The sequence below is a fragment of the Cyanistes caeruleus genome, chromosome 3 (genome assembly GCF_971803275.1).
Source record: "Cyanistes caeruleus chromosome 3, bCyaCae1.hap1.1, whole genome shotgun sequence".
NCBI lineage: Eukaryota > Metazoa > Chordata > Aves > Passeriformes > Paridae > Cyanistes > Cyanistes caeruleus.
The window spans coordinates 109,358,515-109,373,175 of record NC_141703.1 but is presented as its reverse complement, the minus strand read 5'-3'; the positions used below and the strand labels follow the sequence as shown (position 1 = coordinate 109,373,175).

The following is a 14,661-nucleotide window of genomic DNA, read 5'->3' as shown; positions in this document are numbered from 1 at the left end:
CAATGTGCTAGTGACTGGGAGCACTTCATGTCTCCTCAGGCCACGGGCAGGGGTGTCCCTGGCAGGGCACCAGCGGCTCTCAGGGATGTGCTGTCCCCCTTTCCCTGCAGATGCCTGCAAGGCAAGCACATTGCAAATGTCACCCTTTAGAGAGGGAGGCTGTGAGGAGTCTTTTTTTTTTCCTCTGGGAGGTGGCAGAGCACATTCTGGATAATCATTTCATGCTGCTTGGGAGTGGTGCATAGTTTGGTTTCTCTTTGGTTGTGTTAATTGTGTGGTAAGGTGCCTAGAGCCTTCTATTGGCATCTTTATTTATTTAAATACAAATGAAGAAGGCATTAAATCAATTGTTCTTTTTTCTTCCCTCTCTCTTGCCTTATCATTGTTTCTATCACGAACTCTTAGCTGTACTGGGCTTTTGCTTTTTCAGCTGATTCAATGAGATCACTAAGTGAGAGTCCCGGGCTGAATTTCCTGCAGACTCAGGGAGGCTGCCCTGAGGAAACACACCTTACATCCCGGGCTTTCCCCTACTGCTATTTCACTTACATTACAGGGCACTTCCTAACTTTACTTGCTGGCCAAGGCTTCGGTCTGTGACCCCTTACATGCCCTAACCATCCTGCAATGCAAAAATAAAGAAAAAAGCTGCACAGTATGGCAACAACTGAGACTAGAATGCATTTCTCTTACTCCTTCAGCTACTCTGCCTTTCATCTGGATGGGGCAAATTACATGACTAGATTGACCCCTTCATTGCTTTAATGCTCCTGTAGCTAGGAGCAGAACCCAGTGTTCCTGGATTTGATAATTCTCCTGCTATTTAGCAAGTAGTTTGTAACCAAATGGTAAACTATGAGTTGAGGCCCTCTCTTCTCGCCAAACTCCATAAAATTTAATTACTCCTGGAGTTCAAGTGGTGGCATGTTTTGTGAGAGATCTGGAGGCCTAGTATGCAGCTTTCAGATAGACATTGTAATTGAGCTTCTGATTTTTTCCCCTCCATTTTTGTTCCCAACAATTTACTAAACTCACACATTGAAACCTTGCTGGAAAACTATTGTGTATGTTAGCAATCTGCTCATCACGGTCTGCCAGAGATGAAAACACGTGCATGCCCATTTGAGGGCATTTGTTATGGGTATGGAGTGGTGAAATCAGAGTGTGAGGTCCTGAGGTGTCTGCCTCTCTCGTTACGTGGCAGGAGCAGGACGAAGGCAGCCTTGGCCCTTCCCAGAGATCCAGTTCAGTCTGCACCACGCAGAGGTCAGAGCAAGGGACTCTCTTCATTAAGGGACTGAGCTCCCTCTGCTTGGAGTCTTGTTTGCTTTTAAACTTTGACTCTTCTTTGTCTCTGGCCAAATCTACTGCAGAGGGATGCTGGCCTCATTGCTTGCCCTAAATTCTGTTGTACTTACCTCATTAGTCTCCTAATGACAAGCTGACAAATGCCTTTGCTTGATTTACTGGCAGTGTTACAGGTGTGTGGAACACTTGTCAGTACCTTGCTACTACATGCCTGATTTTTCAAATGGCTGGGTGTGCTAGCTTCCTGTACAAGCTGTCTCTGCACACTTACCTGGTATAATTTCCCTGCCATGGATTTATCACCTTCCTGCACCAAAGCTTCCAGAGCTATGACCTAAGATTTCATAGAATGGTTTTGTTTGGAAGAGACCTTGAAGATCATCCATTTCCAAACCCACCTGCCATGGGCAGGGACACCTTCCACTACACCAGATTGCTCAGAGCCCCATCCAACCTAGCCTTGAGCACTTCCAGGGATGAGATATCCACAGCTGCTTTGGACAATTTGTTTCAGTGCCTCACTCCACACATCCAAGAAAATAAATCAGACCCTACCTGCAGGTTTGGACGTAACTGGCCTTCTGGTAAGAAGTGAACAGTGAAAGTGCAGCAGCTCTCTAGCTGTTTGTGGGTATTTAAGGGTGTGCTGGATCAAGGAGGGTCCAGCACCCACCCTGGGACAGGCAGCAGGGCAGAGGTGTCCCTGCTCAAGCCCTTCCCAGGAGCTCCCAGCTGCGGCAGCCCGAGGGCGCAGGTTTGCACCCCACCTTTCAACCCTCATTTCTCGTTCGTTTTAAAGCAGGCAGGGACATTTTCACGGATCAAACGCCAGGAAACAGAGCTGGCCACCACCTGCACGGGCACATCACTGAGATCAAAGGGAGGCTTTGGAGCGAGGGAGAGCGGCAGGTGAGAGGGCTCCTGGCGATGGACTGGCAACCGCTGGGGAAGGGGAGAACACCAACATTCCGCACACACATTTCTCCACCAGCTGGGCACAGCTCTCCTGCTCTTCTCCTGGCTGTGTTGCTAGGAGAGGAGCGCTCTGCCCTCCTCATGGCTATGAATAGCTCTCGCTTGTTTATCCAGCCCAGCTCCGCCTGCTGGTTACAACCACAGCCGGCACCACCTCACGGCATGACAGCACCGGGAAACAATGCGCTGCCAGGGAACAGCCCCCTCCGGCTCGGGCCGCTTCGGGATACCTCTGCTGCAGCGCCCCGCAGCCGCCCTCCTCCTGCCGCGCTCCTCCGTGCATCCTCTGCCTCCAGCAGAACGGGACAAACCCCGCCCGACCGGGCAGGGCCACCCCCGAGAGCAACAGGACCTGGGAAATCAGGGCATCGCCTCGGAAATCTGCCTTGAAAACTCACACACACACACACATGATCACTTCAGGGTCCTTTTCTGCTGTTCCGGTGTCTGAGCCTTTCACGAGCTGCAGAAGTTACTCTTCCTTTTTAAGTGAAGGCTGATCTTCTTGCATAAGCCCATGAACCGAAGACCAGGGACTTCAAGAAAAGTAACAGATGGCTTGAAAATTCGCAATAATGGGATTCCTGAGATTTTCTTGGGAATATTTTGTCTGAGGTCTGAGCGGGAATGAAACATCTCTAGCAGTGATATAGGTGGTCTGTACTGAGAAGGGGAAATGGGCTTGGGCAAACGACTGGAGCACTGCAAATTGTGACCACTTCAGGACATTTACTCCGAGGGAGAGAGGGACAGGCAGCCAACAGGAGCAGTCCACACATTATGAGACTGAATGTGTGTGCACAGGCCACCACAGAAAGCCATGCAAGCTCAGGGTAGCAGAGCCAACACAAAACCGCAGCTTTTGGAACAGCCTGGGCAATCAATGAGAAGAAAAGTGCTGGGCAAGGCAGAGCAGCATAGATCAGAAGAGATAAGGATGGTTGCTGCACAGGTAGAGGTGAACCACCTCTTCTTTTTCAGCACTGTGAGCTTCCATATGTACCTATTTCCTTGGACATCTCGTCTTTCTCCACCTGGAAATTTGGTTGGGATGAAATCTCAGTACTGCATATGCTTATCCAGAATTTCCACATGCCCATCAGGCCTTTCAGATAGTTGGACTGCTGAACATCCAGAAATTCAGGATAGGCTGACTGCACACTGGGGAGTGTGAACTGTATAGCATTCACACACTATGTCTAATGAATCCAAAAATGGTCAGACCTGCTGTGCAGAGGATCTGCATATGTACAGTTTGCCCAGCGTGCTCTGAAGGTGTCTGTTCTACCCTGTACTCACAGAACAGCTACATGGTGCAGGTGTTTGTATTCCTACTTGGAAAACAGGACAAACACAGGGGATTTTTTACACATTCTTGATGTATTTGTAGAAGAGGGAACAGCTTCAGTGCAGCAGGCAAGGAAACTTAGGTATATTCCCTGTGTCTGGGGGTCAGACTCTCCTATCCCATGCTGTTTGTTTTACAGCAGTCACCTATACAGAGCCGAGGTTGGGGTCCCGTTATTTTTAAGACATTGTACCTGCACACAGTGAAAAGGGGTTGTTTTTCCTGCTGCTCCCCAAATCTTCCACCATGATCTAAACTTAGAGAAATACAAGAAAGGGACATCACAATTCTTACTTGAGAGATGAGCCAAATAAAGGGAAGCTCCTAGTCTCCTAGAGCAGGACCCAGGTGAAGTTTAGACACCTGAGTGCAAAATGTGATCCTGCAAATCCTTGTTTAGCTCATTCCATGTGCTGGGGATGCCCAGACCCCTCACACCCACCAGGTTTGAGAATGAGGCCCCATGGCTCTGCTCTGCACCTCACCTGGGAAAGGCTCCCACCTGACAAGGCTAGGCACAACAGCAGCAGTAGGAGAGGCCAGACATGAAATTCCTCTTGCCTAGGGGAGCATAACTCCAGGATGGGCTCTCTGTGAGCCCCCAGAAAGGATGACCCTTCTTTTTAAGGTGCAGCGTCCAAACAGGTTAAAGCCCCCACGGAGGACATATGGAAGACCCAGGCTGCAGTTCCTTCTCTCCCACAGGGCTTTCCAGTCTGCATGTCCTGTGGATGTGCTCCAGCTCCCAAGGTGCTGCCTGTTTTGGAGAGGGCATTATGAATTTTCCTAAAAGCCTTGTGGCTTCCCTGGGTGCACACACACACACCCAGGAGAGGAAGCATCTGCAGGAATCAGCAACCCGGCTGCTTGAGCTTTCAGCAGAGAGAAGGGGGAAGCCCATGCCCCAGTCTGCCCTTGGGTGGTCACTTCTAACTTTTTACCTCATGTCTCTTTGACAAAAAAATTCATAAGCAGGAGCTGGGCAAAGGGACCCGCGTTTTCCTTCGTACGCGGAGTGCCACGAGATCAATGAGATTAAACATGTGCTTACATGCTGTCCTGAATTGCGGCCATGAGGAGAGCAATGGGAAAGTAAACAGAAGGGAAACGTTATGGAAATGAAGGAAGAGGGAAAATCCACCCTGCCAAGAGCAGCAGCTCTCAGCAGTAACGAGAAGGTATGGTTTCACCCAGAGCTGGTTAGGCATTAGGAAGTCCAGGGACTGGAATGGAAGACCAAGCCATCTTCATCAAAGTGGAAAAGCGACTGGAAAGAGTGAGATTTGGAGCAGTGAAGAAAGGCTGTCCACTGGGGGTAGCCATTCCTAGAGAAGGTAAGCTTAGCTTGTTTCACCCCATTAGCAGATACTTGAAATGATCAGGCTTCAACCTGTGACAAGACAGGGAGGCTTTTCTCTCTTTAAAGACCCCCAAACCTGGAGATGGATGTCGGGCTCTGCAGGACCCTGTGCACCAGCGGCCACAGCTGCTGCCCTGCGTCCCACTGTGGAGACTGAGACATGAAGCTGGACGTGATGACTACCCTGTCCAAAATCTGGCTTTGCTTCCATCAGGCTGAGTGTGGCAGTCATCCTCTCTGGAGGACCTGCGGTGCCAGCTCCCAGCCTGTTTGGGAGGTTCACTGACACCGTGGCCAAAGCTTTGGTGCGAGTGCGCCCCACCAAGTCTCAAGTGCCTGGCTGCAAGTGGTTGATTTGGCTTTCCTGCAGGTCAAACTCCAGACTCTGCGTTCTTCCACCTTTTTATATTCTTCACAGAGCCTCCGAACCCTTCACCCAGATCTCTTGGAGCTATCCTGCTCTTCCAGCTGGGAAATTTGTAGGTGTGTCTGATTTTCCAGCCTTCTCTCCTGGCTTTGCTCTTCCCCTTCTCCTCAGTCAACCTTGGTTGTAGTCTTCCTTCACCACTTGACCTCTATTTCTCTTTCCTGGGAAGAACCTCATTTGCATCTGTCCTAGTATCCAAGCTACAAATTAGACCTGGTTAAAATTTCTTTCAGCAAAACTGTGACTTGAATAAAACTTTCTTGAGTTTTAGGGGAATTGTAGGAGCTCTTGTTTTTGGGAAGTGGCTTTTCTGTTGAGTACTGGAGTTCAAAAATGTGCATTCTCCCTTCTGTTAAAGGTTTGGAAGATGACCTAGAGTAGGTCACATCATCTACCCAAATGTTTTACCACTTGTTAAATTTAGATAAAAATAGTTGTCTGGGTTAGTAAATATTCTTTGAGATCATTGGACAACAAAAGCTATCCAACTGGTGATTATTAAGATTATTATAATTACTTTTATTAAATGAAACCAGCTGATTCTTGTGCAACACTCTTCTGGGCTCCACAGACCTTTACTGTTGAGACTCGGAGGAAAAAAAAAAAAAAAAAAAATCTTTTGTTATCCCTGGGCAGGGATGTGTTTTTTGAGATTTGAGTTCTGTGGTTTTGTTACGAAACTTATGACAGTCGGTCATGTGGTTTGCTTTCTGGGCCGGCTGAACCCTGCTGAACCCGTACGCGAGGCAGCAGAGTTTAATGATTCACAGGGGCTATGTTTTGGTTTGGCTGTTGCTGAACGGAGGCCGTGCAAACCTGCATGGCCAGGGAACCCTCTCGGCTCAAGTCACTGAAAAAAACTTGGCTCAAATCTCCGTAAGCCTGGACCCAACATGGCCCCGCCATTGGGCCAGGCCCTTTTCGGATGTCTTGGGTTCCAAGAGCTGGCCGTGCCTTGTGGCACCTCAGTTTTCACTGGAAAAATGGGCTCTCCCTCTTTTTACAGTAATGGGTGGCTGCAAAAATTTTTGGGAGTCCACGAGGGCTCGGTTTTTTGTGATTTTTTTTTTTTCCCCCTCGCCTTTTCCCCTTGCCTCCCACCAGCTCGGTGTCGCGGGACGCAGCTGACCCCGAGGCTCTCTCTTGGCGTTGGGTCTCCGCCGCTCGGCGTGCCCGGTTGTTTGCAGGACCTTGGAAGGGAGGAAGCGGGGCGAATTCCCGGCCGGCTCCTCGGGGAGCCGGAGCACCGGGAGCCATGGCTGCTGGCGGCGCTGCCGAGGGTGGGACGCGGCGGACGGGTGCTCTTTCCTCGGCGTGTTTGGCGCTGCCTTTCCTGCCGGAGGGAGCCCGGAATGCCCCGGTCCCTCCCGGCCAGGGGGAAAGCGGCCGCCTGCCATGTCGGCGGGGAGGCGGCGGGCGCCCTTCTGCCTGCCCCGCGCCTGTCACCGGAGTTGGAGTTCGCATGGAGGAGGCCGGCGGAGGAGGAGGGAGGCGGGAGGCGGGAGGAGGAGGAGGAGGAGGAGGAGGGAGGGGGCCGCCTTGTTTGTGGCTTGTCAGCAGCCGCTGGAGACAAGCCTCCATGTGTGAAAGCCGCTTGGCATGAATGCCTGGGCCGTACCAAGCGCCGCGGCGCCCGCGGGGGGAGGCGGCCCCGCCGCCCCGCCGCCCCGCGCAGACAAAAGGCCCGGCACGGCTTCCCCGTGAGTTGCCCCGATGCTGCCGTAGCGCCCGCCCGGCACAGCAGCGCCCGCTCCCCGCCGCCCCCGCCATGCCGCCCCGCGCCCTGGCCGCCTGAGACAGGTAAGCGCCGGCCGCGGGCTCCGAGCCGCCGCCGCCGCCCCCGGGGCCGCTCCCCGCCCGCCGCCGCTCCCCCGGCCGCGTGTGCCGCAGGCAGCCCCGGGCCGCTGCCCGCCGCCCCCGGCTCGGCGGAGGAAAGTTTTGCGGCGGCCGTGGCCGCGGCGCCGTGCCTCAGTTTCCTCCCCGTCTCGGTTCGTCCCCGCCGGCGGGGCGAGGGGAGGGACCGCGCCGGCCGGGGTGGGGATCCCGGCAGCGGGCGCGGAAGGGACAAAAAGCGCCTTCCACCTGTTGGCTTCTGTCCCGGCGGCTTTTGTGGGGGCGGCGGGCCGGGGGGAGAGCCCGGGGCTGCCGCCGGCGCCGCTGCCCCGCGCCGGGGAGAAGCCCCGCGGGGGAGGGTGGAAAGCCGGGGTCTTTTGTCAGCCGTCCATCCCGCTGCCTCCGGAGGCAGGCGGATCGCCGCGGGGATGGGAGATGTTTTTTCCCCCTCCTGGATGTCGGGAGATTAGATGAGATGTATTTACAGTTGCCGTTTATCAGCAAGTAAATATCGAGCTCGGCGTGAGAGCAGCAATGCGAAGGCTGCTTGCTTGCTCTCTTGCCGGAGGTTTTGTAGCTGTTATCCTACTGTTGGTGAGGTGATAATGTGCAAGAGCCAAAAAAAAAAATAAAAAAATAAAAAAAAAAAAAAAAAAAAGCGGAGGGGAGAGAATCCCTGCTCCTCACACCCGGGCTTATCGCAGTATCGGTACTGGCTTTGGTTAAATTTGGAGGGCTATTTTTTTTTCCTTGTGGCATAACACACAGAAAGCCTCCTGAAATGCTAGGTGCATCCTCACGAGGTCTTTTAAGTTTGTCGTGTGCCATTATTCAGCTTTCATTGATTCTAGTTGTTTTGTTAAAAAATAACCTACAAGATCCCGAGCCGCACGAATGTTTGTCATCCTAATGTCCTGGCACAACCTATGCGAGGCAGGAGCTGCAAGAGGGGGAGAGAGTGAGGATATGTGCTTTCCCAGTCGAGGCTGGGAGGAGAGCATCATGTGTTGAAGAATATGAGCAGGAATGGGAGATGGGGGAGGGAGTCTAAATTGTCCTGAGACCCTATTCAATCCAGCAAGGAAGATGGAGGATCTTGCTGCTGCAAAAAAATGTACGGCAGAAATCTCAGCCAGCTTCTCTCTCTGACTTGTTACCTCCCTTCAATAAATAAATAAATAAGCAGAAAAGGAATCAAAGCAAAACCCTGTGATTTGCTGTAACGTTTTCCATGATACCTTTATCCCACATGCCTTACAGTCAGTCCAGTGATGGAGGTATGTGAGAAGCAGGGAGAGAGACTCTGAGGTTTATCATCACAGGAGGGGGAGAAGTATCAGATCATGTTTGAAAGGAGACTTGTCAGGCAATGAGGAAGGGAGGAAAAATGCCTGTTCTAGGCAGCTGGACCTGGGGAGAAGAAGGAGGTGCCTCCAGCACCTATGGTTCTGAAGCTGGGTGGAAAATCTGTGGAGAGGGGATGTGGACAGATGGGGGAGCAGGGAGGAAGCATGTCTGAGGAAGACCTTGGACCGTCTCCTTGGAGGGCTTTTAAAGAGGGGAGATTTTGAACTGAATCAGGGCACGAGCAAGGTTAAAGCGCAGCTAAGCTAAGTGTGATGTAGCAGGACTTTCCAGTATGGAAGGCTGAGGTTGAGACAGAGGTTGAGTTTTCTGACTTGGCAGAGTTTGGGGCATCTGGTGAGGGGAAGAGATTTTTGTAGCTGGAGTGGTTGTGACTTGGGCAAGAATTGCATTTGAGAGAATGAGGGGAGAGCATGTGGCTTGCCCTTTTCCATAGGTGGCTTCCCTGGTAGAGGGGCCTTCTGTTAAAATGTCTTTGTAAATTTCTGTTAATTTTTCTGGAATGTGACTATAGCAAGGCGAAAGTCATCTGTCCCTTGTGAAAAGAAGTGTGGGGAAGAAATAAACTTTTATTGCTTTATCGATGTTTCCATGCACCCAGCACATCCACATGCATGGAAACAGCAAGTTTGTGCAAACACACCTGCCTGTGTCGCACATCCTTCCTCTTGAGGGGCAATGTGCATGTGTTGTGAGCGTGGTTCCTGCACAGACATGGCCCATCTCTTGTGTTTTCCTCAGTTTACAGGATAGCTTGTTCCCTCAGCCTGGTAGCAGTAGTACATGACAGCCGACTTTGCGATAGCACCAACTGCATGTGAGGTGGCTGAGACTTAAAACCAGTGTGTGACATGCTTTAGCTTTCCCTTTCATGGCAGCATTCCCATGATGGAGCAGGGACGTGCCACAGGCGTCTCGCATGCACAAATAAAATGTTACTCACGTGCAGAGGACAAGCCTCAGGTCAGGCGCACCCCAAGTCACTCTCTTTGGGAAGAAGCTGAAGCAGCACCAGCTCGTTGCAGGGAGAGCTCCCAGGCTGCTCCCACACACGCAGATCACACGTGTGCACGCTCCACCTTTCCTCTCCAGGATCACCTGTTTGAATTCCAGCAGGTCTAGCAGCAGAGGGAAGTTTTGCACCCTCCTGGATGGCGATTTGATGGCCTTTCTGTTCCAGCTTGGCGCTGGACGGACTTGAGCCACAAAAGCTTAAACAACAGGGAACACTAATGAGCCCCTGCTTGGCATGCTGAGAAGAAAGGCCAAGGGCTGAGTGGGCATAAAAACAGTGGCATGGAGCCCCTTGGCCAGAGCCTGAGCCTCGGCATGAAGGCTGGGGAGGGAGCAGAGTCTCTGGCCTCGGGAACAAGACGGCAGTGCTGCAGCAAAGGCAGGAGAGGAGACCATGTTGGGGGGAGGAGAGCAGGCTGCTGTTTCCACATCATCTGAAAACTCAACCTGCTGTCAGGACAGAAGGAAGGCTTGTGCATATTTTATGTCACTTTTCTCCTTCTAGGACAAGCTGCTGATCTGATCAGCTATGCACTTTAAAATCCTTGACGCGCCAATCAGCAAGTATGACTCGAGGCCAATAACCAGCCTTGGCCTCCTGCCTTCGCTCCTTTGTGGACATCCCATGCCGCCCTTCCCCGGAGAACGTGTGCACAATTAAACCCTGCACGGCGTTCCTCAACTACGGCATGGGATGTGACGAGCTGCATGGAGACGGGGACAGAAAATGGCAACGTGTCAGGGCTGGGGGGGGTGGAGGCGGGGAGGGGAGTTGGCCATTTCTTATGCTGTTTGCTGATGTCTAGAAGGAGACTAAATGGGCAGATCGGTTTTCCTTTGAACTGGTGGTGTGCCGTTCCAGTCAGCTGCTCTTGCTTCAGAGGTAGCTCACAAGTTGGTGGGGCTGGCAATAAACCAAATGTATTTCACTCCTTCAGCCTGAATTTTGTTGGGGGCTGTCAGACAAGAGATTTCTCCCCAGCAGTTAGTTATTCAGTGCTGCATCTGCATGGCAGAGCCACTTGAGCCACTGGCATTGCTCCTGCCCCAGTGGTGCTCCCTGTCCCATGCCGAAGGGTTCAGGCAGCCCAGGCACCGTAGTTTTGACAAGAGTCTCTCACACACAGACATGTAACTCCTGTGTCCCGTAAGCCAACTCACTGCCCTAAAGATCATTTTGGGACACGTGGGGAAGCAGATATTTTTTTCTGTGTGATGCAGCGTTGTGATCCTAACAGAGTTAAGGTTGGCCCTGCTTTATCCTTCACTTATCCCATGTGAGAAATGGTCATTGGATGCGGAGGTCTCATGGGACTCGAGATCCTGGCACTGATCTGATGGGCAGCCTTGGGCAAATTGCCTTAAAGCTGGTGTGGAGTTTCCTACTGCAATCTGTGAGCTGGGGTAATGCTTGCCCAGCACCCCAAAGGGTTGTGTGTGCCTGTGCAGCCACCACGGCAGGCTCGCACACCAGCCCATGGACAAAGCGTGTGGTTTTGCACCGAGCGTGACTCATGCGACGATAAATTCTACTCGAAGTATGCACACACTCGGCGCTCTGTTGGACAGTGAATTCTGTTTTGTCCTTCCAGCAGAAAACCGTGCAACTTGCCAGTGACATGGACTGGACATGTATTCCCATAACAACAATATTATAAACATATGGTAAACCTGGTGTAACAACTGCTGCCCGTGTCTCCACGCAAACAAGGAGCCGGTTAACAAAATCTTGAGGCTGTCTGAGGCTGTATCTCCCCAGACTGTGATCTCATCAGCTTTCCCAAGCTAACCTCAACCTGGTCACTGCTTGGATTGTAAACTTGGGATGGGTGGGGGGGTGAGAGCAGTTAGCAGGAATGGCTATTGGTGATTCAGTCCACTTCCCTGTGACTCAGAGCTGAACCATCCCTCGGTAGGATATTTGGGGATAGTACTCTTCAGATGTTGAACATCGCTCTAGTTCTTAGAAGTTCTGCAGTACCCAGGCTTGCTTGCTTGCTTACAGCTGGGTTTTTCTCAGCATCTTTTGTGAAAACAAAACCCTAAAAACTACTTCTGACTGTTAAAGACGCCATGGTAATTTTTGCCAAAAGAAGAAGGGGGAGTGGTCTTAGCCCTGGGCACTTTGCCAGATTCGAGCTCAGGAAATTGCAGTCTATCTAGGTAAAACTCCCTATAGTTTAAATGAAAAAAAGTATTCATCTCTTACTGTCTTAAAAGGGTAAGCACTGTGTTCTCTGGAGCCTTAAACAGACAGTACATTCTGGCTGGAGAGGTGGTTACAGTTGCTTGCTGGGAGAAGAATTTTTTATGCAAAAACTGGGGCCTTTTTTGCATTTTTGGGATGCTTCTAATTGCAAAATGCTGTATACATTTTGAGTTATTGCAAAGCTTGAATGAATATGTGGCTCAACATACAAATGCAAGGAAATATGCTGGTGTGGTGTTTGCAGGGGGAGCAGGCGAAGCCAGCAAATACACATCTTTTCTGTGGCAGAAAAATAAGGACCAGTTTTTCAGTCTTGCGCGTGTGCATCTGGGGGCTGGATTTTGTATGTTTAGCAGCAATTGCTTTTGTAAGCTGCTGCTAAGGCACGTAACTGGCTGTGTGCAATTGCAGTAATGGAATGTGAAAATGCAACTACACACAGACCTGTAATCTTGCATGCAAAATACTGCTGGTCTAGTTCTCCAGGTACCGAAAAATGGTCTGAGATTGTACTTGCCTTTCCATTTAACTGTGTTCACCTACATTTTTCAGGTGACAGCTGTGTGTATGGAGTGCTGAATGATTATCCTTTCTATTTTTGCTCCAAGAAGAATAAAATTAAATCTTTACTAGTGATCATGGCAGTGCACATGTCGTGATAAGTCCAGGATGGAGGTGGCTGGGGGGTTGCAATGAAGATTCCACCACACTTTGAAATCCTGGGGAAATGCATGGGTGAAGGAGAGCAGAGTGAGTTCCTGTTCCCCCTACAGACGAGGGGTATTCAGCTGCTGAGTTTGGCAGTGCTGTCAGGATCTGACCTTACCTTCTGCTAAATCCAGTACTTTCAGGGCCCCCAAAACAGAATGTGCTTTTGGGGACAAGTGGTTGCAAGGCTGAATATCCATGCTGGGAAGGGTGTCCTTGGATATTCCAGCCCAGGACCCCCAAAGTTTGAAGCAGGTCTCCTCCTCCTCACTCAGTGTTGTGTCTCAGCCCTGCCCCAGCGAGATGCAGGCAGCTGGTGGGGGGGTCACAGGAGAACAGCTCACTTTCTCTGCACTTCACTCTCCAGCTTCTCTGGTGACAGTGATAACAAAGGGCTGCTCAGCATTCGGTGATATGGATCTCTCTCAGCACACTAAACTTGAGTCCTGCAGGCTTCTCACTCCCCTCGAGGCTTGGGTGTCACTGCACCCTCCCAGCCTGGGGTGGCCTGGGACAGTACCCCTGGGGACTGACAGCTGAACTTTGTCCCCGAGTTCTGGAAGCGTGGATTTCTTCTTTCTGAAACCCGTGATTTTATTTTCAGGTTATTTCTTGCCATCCTGGGTCCTTGACTGCAATCACTTCCATTTTGCATGCTGCTCTTTGTAATTGAATCTATCGATGTATATTTAATCCACTTGGCACCGTGGTTGGTAACTAGGCACTGCTTCCCAGCCTTCTGTCGCTTGTTTTCACAATTACCGTCTGAAGTTGGGGTGGGTGCCTGTCGTTCAGCTCTTTGCCCAATTGCTAGACTGCCTGGGAAGACCTGTGCTTGACAGTCAGGTCCACAGCTGGTACAGCTCCTGTCCTTCCATCTGGACCTCAGCCAGGTGTGTAGGACTTGGGTCATGGAAGCTAAGCCTGTTGGGTTTAATTCTCTTCTCTGCCACTGATTTGCTTTGTGTGATCACGGGCAAGTCCTTTAGCCTCAGATGGCCTCAGCTGGGTTACCTACTTCAGAAAGGTGTTGTAATGCTTAATTATTGCCAGCTCTTCAGAAACCCCTGGTGGGAAAAAAATGCATTTTATTCAGAAATATAGCTGACCTTCCTGGCCTTTCTAAGCCACCTTGGTGGTGCTAGGAGATACTATTTTTCCAACTTCAATAATGTTTCTTCAATTTTTCATCTGTACATTCACCCACTCTCTCAGCTGCATGTAAAAATGCCAAGCTGTCTGAAGTCATGGAAATATTTTTATAAACTTGACAGCCACGGCAAACATTCCTTCTTGGCAATAAACAAACAAGGTACACAACCTGCCATTAACATCAATTTATAGCAGAGAGACCTTCCTCACTCATTGATGAGGGAATCGTAGACAATTCTTGTGCTAGCAAGCCATAAAGTAGTGTTGTCTGAGATTAGGAAAATGCTGGATCCTTTGGGTTCCTGTGTGCAGGGAGTGACTGGGAGGCTCTGTTTGCCCAAGTGCGTGCGGGAGTTCAAGCAGGCACCGGGTATTTGGTTTATTCAAGGCTCTTACAAACTATGTTTGGCTTGGGTGTACGTGTGCTTGGGGGCTTGGTGTTTGTTTGTAGGCACAAAAAGCCTATTTTCCATAGTGGCAGCTGAAACACAAAGGTGGTACAAATTAAACTGGATAAATTTTAGACACCCCAAAAAAAAAAAGCTGCAAGCAAAACACATCAGTCGGCTTTGCAGGAGCAGAGCCCCCATCACATAGCCTCCTGTGCACCCTCCTTCCATTTTCCTTGCAGCTGGCTGTGGGCTGGGAGGGTTGGCAAGTACCTGAACCCACACTGCAACACCTCCCTGGGCACAGTTCCCCACGTAAGCACACAGTGCTCGTTTTGGTGTGTTCTAGATCAATTTACTCTGAATACGTCTAAACACAGATCTCCAGAGACACTGGTGGTGCTAGCAAAAAAAAAAAACAAAACAGGTACCCCTCTTTTTCTTACTTTACTTTGGGTTATGTCTTACTTTTCTAGCAGGTCCTCTTCCTACCATCTTTGAGTAGCGGATTCTCTGTGGTGTGCTCAGGAGAAGAAAGTCTAGACTGTTCTTCACCTGTGTCTTTGATGGAAG

General features: G+C 50.7%; 2 protein-coding genes across 3 annotated transcripts in view; both read left to right on the top strand.

Annotated features, from left to right (window-relative positions):
* Positions 1-14,661, top strand: part of LOC147654432 (uncharacterized) — a 749,593-nt gene that overhangs the window by 553,198 nt on the left and 181,734 nt on the right. The gene's annotated exons all lie outside the window — the stretch shown is intronic.
* Positions 6,984-14,661, top strand: part of BCL9 (BCL9 transcription coactivator) — a 57,885-nt gene continuing 50,207 nt past the window's right edge. Inside the window, exon 1 of one of the 2 annotated variants that reach the window (XM_086884088.1) lies at positions 6,984-7,218. The gene's annotated coding sequence lies outside the window, so the exon portion shown is untranslated. The remainder of the gene's footprint in view (positions 7,219-14,661) is intronic. The other variant, XM_086884087.1, reaches the window with a different exon arrangement.